Source organism: Numida meleagris, chromosome 9 (genome assembly GCF_002078875.1).
Source record: "Numida meleagris isolate 19003 breed g44 Domestic line chromosome 9, NumMel1.0, whole genome shotgun sequence".
In the NCBI taxonomy this organism is placed as follows: domain Eukaryota; kingdom Metazoa; phylum Chordata; class Aves; order Galliformes; family Numididae; genus Numida; species Numida meleagris.
Window position 1 is genome coordinate 14,589,315 of NC_034417.1, and position 6,217 is coordinate 14,595,531.

Genomic DNA, 6,217 nt, shown 5'->3' on the forward strand with positions numbered 1-6,217 from the left:
ACAGTTGGACTAGATGATCCTAGTGTTTTTTTCCAACCTTAATGATTCTGTCATTCTATGATAATTGCAGTGGTGCCATCCAGGCACTTGCCAGTTGCTGACAATTGAAATGAGCCATGTGGTGTGGTCATTACTGGCTGAGATTTCAGAGATACTGAGCTCCTCCAGGGACTGCAGGCAGTGGGCATGGGGAGAGGCCACCTACTTCTTTGCTCAGCTCTAAAGCACGGAAACAGAGCTTTACAAAGCAAAATGTGAAACGTTCATTTGAATATCAAGCATTCAAGTGTTCCCATGTTCATATGTACACATGTATGCGTGTGCAGATGTAATGTATATAACATCAATGTGTTAGTTAATTGGTGCATTGTCTAAATGGCTGTGGTTTTTTAATACTGCTATTCCCTTATCTCCACAAATGAATAACACTGTTAGATCTGATCTCTAATTATATTCTGAAGGCCAATAAACCTCTGAACCTTTCTGGATGTCCTTAATTAAAATGAAATCCAAACTAAACAGCCAAAAGAAAACAAGCGGAGCGGTTGCTGGAATCTTGCTACACATTTGTTGGTGGTTGGGAACAGAACTGAGTGAACCAATCACTGTGAATATTTCGTGATTTGACACCTTTCCAACTTTTCTCTGTATCCTGAAAATGAGCTTTGTTTTTTTCACATTTATATTCGTGGAAATTTTTTGGTACGTAGTTTGTACAAACATGTTCCAGCACACTGGTTGTAAAGAAGTTCTCAGCTGCATGCAGGACTGTTAGCACTGCTTGTGTAAATCACGTCCTTTATATAAGCTGCACACACTTATACATTGACAGCTGAAAACACCATAGCACACAAGGTGAAAATTCTGAGACTTTCAGGGGTCAGACCACCACTTGCCTGCAGTGTCACACAGATGAGAGGGCACAGTGTGACTTAGTGTTACTTTAATGAGAAGGAATGGGTGTTCTTTATCTATATCTGTTTTCCAAATTACGGTGTTTTAGTTCAATTTTGATGCTGAACTGAGCGTTGAAAGATATTTTGCCTTTGCTCATTTCTTGTTCTGCTGATTTTCTTAGGTACAGAAGAACTCCTTGCTGAAATGCAACTATCTCTGGGGTGGAGCGCTACTCTTTGACTCCTCTGCAGAAGCAAAACGGATCTGTAGACAAAGATGCAAAATCACAATGGGATGAAGAGTGAACTTGGGAGTGAACTCTCTGGGAAGTACATAAGAGGGATCAGAGCTCATTGCACGTGAACTGAACAGCATTGAAGGAATAAAACAACTTACAAGCTACATCAGTCCTGGAAAACAAAAGCATTTTACAAAAGATTTCCTCTTGTTTGAGTTGTGATGTCCAACTGTGATCGATAATCACTTCTTATCCTGGTTGTTTTGTTGCTTCTGAGACATGAAGTTTTCACTTTGAGCTTGGTTAAAGAGCCAAATGAGGGGATGCAGCTGTGTCCAAATTAACCCTTAGCTCAGCAGTAGAGTTTTCTCAGGCTGCTTTGAGAAGAAAAACATAGTTAAAACAACAAAAAGTTTTCACTTTTGCCTCAGGGGCTGGAAACCTATTTTTCAGGCAGCTTAACTTCTGTCATTCTCAGTGCGTCTCTTCAAATTAGCTGCAGACAGTGAAATAAATAGGAAATATTGCCCGAGAGTCCTTGGTTTTGTCAGAAAGGACTTTGAAAAAGTAGAGGAGAAGAAAAAGGGAGCCTGAATCATGAAGGCCTGCCGTGTCTTTTTGCTGATACGAAATCAAAACTGACTGAGGTTATGGTCATTCAATTATTACAAAAACCCGTGTACAAGAAAACCTGTAATTTGATGATGCTGGGTTAAACATTCTGGACAAGACGCAGTGTGATCTTCCTCATGTTTGAATTCTAAGTTTCAGCAAAGGAAAAATAATGCCAGGTAAATCTGGGAAAGAGATTTCATCATGTTATGGGAGAGGAGGGCACAACTAAGAAATGGCACTGGTTTCTCCATAAGCATCCCTAACTGGTTCCTTTCAGATGCTGGCAGCCCTGTATCTTCTCTGCCTCAGGACACAGTGGCTAGGTGCCTCACAAGAGCTGCCCATAAGATGTCCAGGCCAAGCGTATGAACAATTTTTGGTGCAACTTTGAAGCTCTTTTGACTGGCATATGTACTGAGATTTGCAAGGCTGTGTATGTAGGGTATCATCCAAGCCCTGGTCAATCCATGATGTCTTTCAGCTGCAGAAACTCATACATCTTAACCATGACTCCATTAAACATCACTCCTTGGGCAGCAAGAGCTATTTTGCCCAAGTAAAAGGCAAATATCTTCATTTCTGGATGTTTATACCAGTGCCTGGTAGTGTCAGACACCCACCCATGGCACAGAAGAAGCTCCTAATTTAATATGGTGGTTAAGAAGAATAATTTCTGATTCCAGCTCTTCACAAGCAGAAGCCTGACGTGACTCCCTGCCAACAGTCTGCTTCCATTTTCACCCCAGAATTTTATTTTTTTCCCTCGTTCACATACTTTCCTAAATTGTCTTTGGTCCTGGGTATTTAAATTACATGTTGACTCTGTGTTCTGTGAGTGGATGAATTAAACTGTTATCAACAGGAGGAGCTTATCTCCTCCTTTGTTCCACCTGGAGTTTGCTAATACATCCATTACCTTTATATCACAGAAAACAATTAACAGAGGTGTTTGTTGATAAAAGAATCAGTTTATCTCGATTGAATGCTTGTATCTCACAGCTCACCCTGCACACCTCAGATCCAGAGTCCTGCGGCAGCTCCAATATTCTTTAGGATGAATGCAGAAGGTATTCCCATAAGATATTTCATTTCAAAAATTATTTTTGGTTGGAAAACATTTCTCACTTTCACTGTTGATTTTTCCTCTAAACATTAAACGAACACAAAAAAGCCTGAAAAGAGCATGGAAATACACAGACAAAAGAGATCTGATTCACGGCTTTGTCTAATTTACACCTCCAGGATATTTAGTGAGACATAAAGTGCAGTTCACAGCTCTCTCTGGAATGTGATGTAACTATGATTAACATGTCTAAGTATAGTAATAGCGTGGAGGAGGATGATAATAATGGTGGCCACTGATTCCCACCCCATAGAAAGTACAATCAGGAAAGGAACTGACTGTAGCAGGATGAACCGTGTGCTAGATTTATTCCTCTCTCAGAGGTGAAATAGGTCAATATTCTATTATAGTCCAAATATTATTAACTTTCTTTCCCTATATATTTTGGTATTTCATTGAAAAGCCCAGTGAAAATCAAAATCAATCTTGGGAAAAATGACTATCTCAGCTGTAATTTTAAAAGTTTCCTCGATCTATATTTTCTTTTTCCCTTTTCCCCAGGGTTCCTTGCATGTGTGCACTTTGCTTTCTCAACAGAAAGAAAAAGAGAAAACAAAAGTGGAGGAGGTGTTCAAGAACTGTGGGGATGTGGCACTGAGGAACATGGTCAGTGGGCATGGTGGGTTGGATGGGGGTTGGACTGGGTGAGCCTAGAGGTCTTTTCCAACCTTCGTTATTCAAAATGGAGGAAAATAAAGTGGATCCTGGTGCTTGTGGTTGTTTTCATTGCAAAGAAAACGACGTCTTTCTCAAAATAAGATATACATTGTTGTTATTATTTATTGCAGTACCAGCCCCTTTTTGACAATAGCCACTCTGGAAATGTGCGTCTTCCCTGAAGTTATGCTGGGAATTGTATATTCCATCATTTCTGTGGGTATCTGAGCCCTTTCTTTGATGTTTTCCTTTCTTTTCCCAAAGTGCCAGCCTGCAAGGGTATTTTCTGGGTAGAGCAAAGCTTGTGGTAGGCAGCCCCATGTATTCAACCAGAACTGCTATAAATGTCTTCTCCCTTTGTTGTCACTGCTCTAACACAGAGCGCTCACCGCTTTATGCTGCTTCTCTGACAGAAGAGAAACTGCAGCAATGGAGAGGAATTTCTTCTGTCTGTGGCCAAGGTTAAGGCAATCTGTAGGAAAGAATGAAAACGACACAGAGAAAGGAGCACCTCGTTTCAGCAAGGTCCGAACTGCTGTCTGCAACATTTTGGATGATTCCGCACCTTCCCTGCTTTTATTTTTTTCGTTGCAAGAGGTGTTCCTGTCAAAACCAGAACTCGAGGAGCTGAGCCTATTGGTGCTACTCTGCCATGCCCAAAGCCGCAGTTGTGATTTCCCTGTCACTGGCTCGGGGCTGAACCAGGTGTAGGGGTCTGGGAGGTCCAGCACTGGAAATGCTGGTGGGAAGCTGGGCTGAGAGGAAACCCATTCCTTATGGGGTGTTACATGAACCTAGAGCTCTACAAAAATCCACTGCAGAGACTGAGGGTTGGGAATTATTAGCATGCATCAAAAAGTCCATAAGAAGCACAGCTACTTCACAGATAAAAGGGCTGAATTTGGGGGCTAATGGTCAGTGCAGCGAATAGAAGGGAAACAAATATTGCTGCAAACAAGAACTCATTCCAGAGAGCAGCTTTTCTTCTTTCCCCAGCATGTGTGTGGAAATCTATTTCACTGAAAAATAAAGCTGTGAATGCATTATTAAAAAGCAGAACAATCTATGTCTTAACCCCTTCATTTCAACATTTCACTTTTAGGATGAAGCATACTAATTGTTCCACTGATGTGTGATATTACCCATCTAGGGTCAAATGTTTGAAAGAGGTCTCACAATCTACTACAGAGGCAATTAATTACAAGCAAAAAGTGGAGGCAAGAGGGAAGAGAGAAAAGGAACGGCCGGGATAGGTAACAGAAGGAGAGATGGAAGAGGAAATGAAATAGAAAAACACAAAAGATGTTTGCTGTAGAGAAAACAAGGAGAAAAGTGTGAACGTGGGTTTTCTGAAGACGTTCTTGCTGACAAGAACCCAGAATTTTTATTCACTGTCACTTCTTTCTTCAGAAGTATCTACTGTTTACTTGCAATCACAATATTTCCTATGATTTTAGTCCTGAGGAGGCTTCATTCCCTGCCCTTGCCCCAGCTGTGTGGGACAAGAGCCACAACATCTAGAGTTTACAAAAAGGGAATGAAAACTCCAGATCTGTAACAGATACCACCAATGATATACAACATTTGAAAAGCACATTTTCATGTTTTTGTTTTTGTTTTTTTCACCCTGTCGATCATCTCCTCTTTGAGGTCCCCTGAGGGAGGGTAAACGGGAACACCAGGTCGGTGGCCAGCAGTGTCTGGAAATGGCTAGTGCAGAAATAATGGGAGCCTTGAGGGCCTCTTTACCATTTATGGAGTTAATTGTTCTATTGTGGATAGGGTTTGTCCAGAACTGTTCCACAGGGGTCCTCACCAGCCTGGATCTGCACAGTGGCATTTTCAGGCAAACTGGTTTTGGAGAAGAAATGTCAGATACCTCCAACTGTTTGAAAATTAAGCGTGGTATCAAAGCTATAGGTAAATAGGCTGATTGAACCACTGGGATATACCCCCCAATGGAAGAAAATCCTGTCCAGGTGAAGAGGTCGCTTCATTTGTAAGCCCTCGGCACTGGGTGGATAACAATCCCCATCTTTGAGTAGCATCAAGAGAATAAAAGACAAAAGCGGTGTTTGCCATTTATTTCCAAATGAATGCAATTTTATCACGCACGAGACCTTCACCCTCACCCAAATGACAGATCTTAGAGTGCAATTGCAGGGCCGTGTCCCCTGGTGAGTGTTGGTTCCAGGTTTACGAGGGGTTCTGCTTCAGTTCCTCAAGGCAGAACATCGGGCTGTTCAGCCAGCAGTTGGTGCTTTGTCCTTAGTGCTACTGCTTCACAGCCAGCAAAGTTCTCTGTAACAATTCCTCACAGGTTCCACCTTTAAGTGAGCAGGTAGAGCCCTGGTGATTCCTGTGGACTGCGAAGGAAGCCTGCAGAGATGTCTCTGCTGCCTTGGCACGTGGTTAGGAATGATGTGAATGCAAACAGGCTGCAGCTCGATTAGCCAAGATGGAAACGATATTCATGAAACAATTAAAGCATTTTGCTGAAGCACAGGCAATGACACACGATCCCAACTGAGTGAGAATGCTCAGATCTGCCCATTTGTGGGTAGAAGTGTGAAGATAAACCCCATGCCACTGGGCTGGAAAGGGTTAAGGAGCACCAATCAATCTGCAATCAAGCAGCTGAGGCATAATTAGCCAGACTGATTAGGCCATAAAGGTTGTGGTAACCC

The 6,217-nt window shown here is 42.1% G+C and overlaps 1 long non-coding RNA gene across 1 annotated transcript in view; it reads left to right on the top strand.

The window, feature by feature from the left end:
- The window catches only part of LOC110403913, a 111,973-nt gene extending 107,354 nt beyond the window's left edge, over positions 1–4,619 (top strand). The window contains exon 4 of the long non-coding RNA XR_002441901.1: positions 1,079–4,619. This is a non-coding gene — a long non-coding RNA (uncharacterized LOC110403913). The remainder of the gene's footprint in view (positions 1–1,078) is intronic.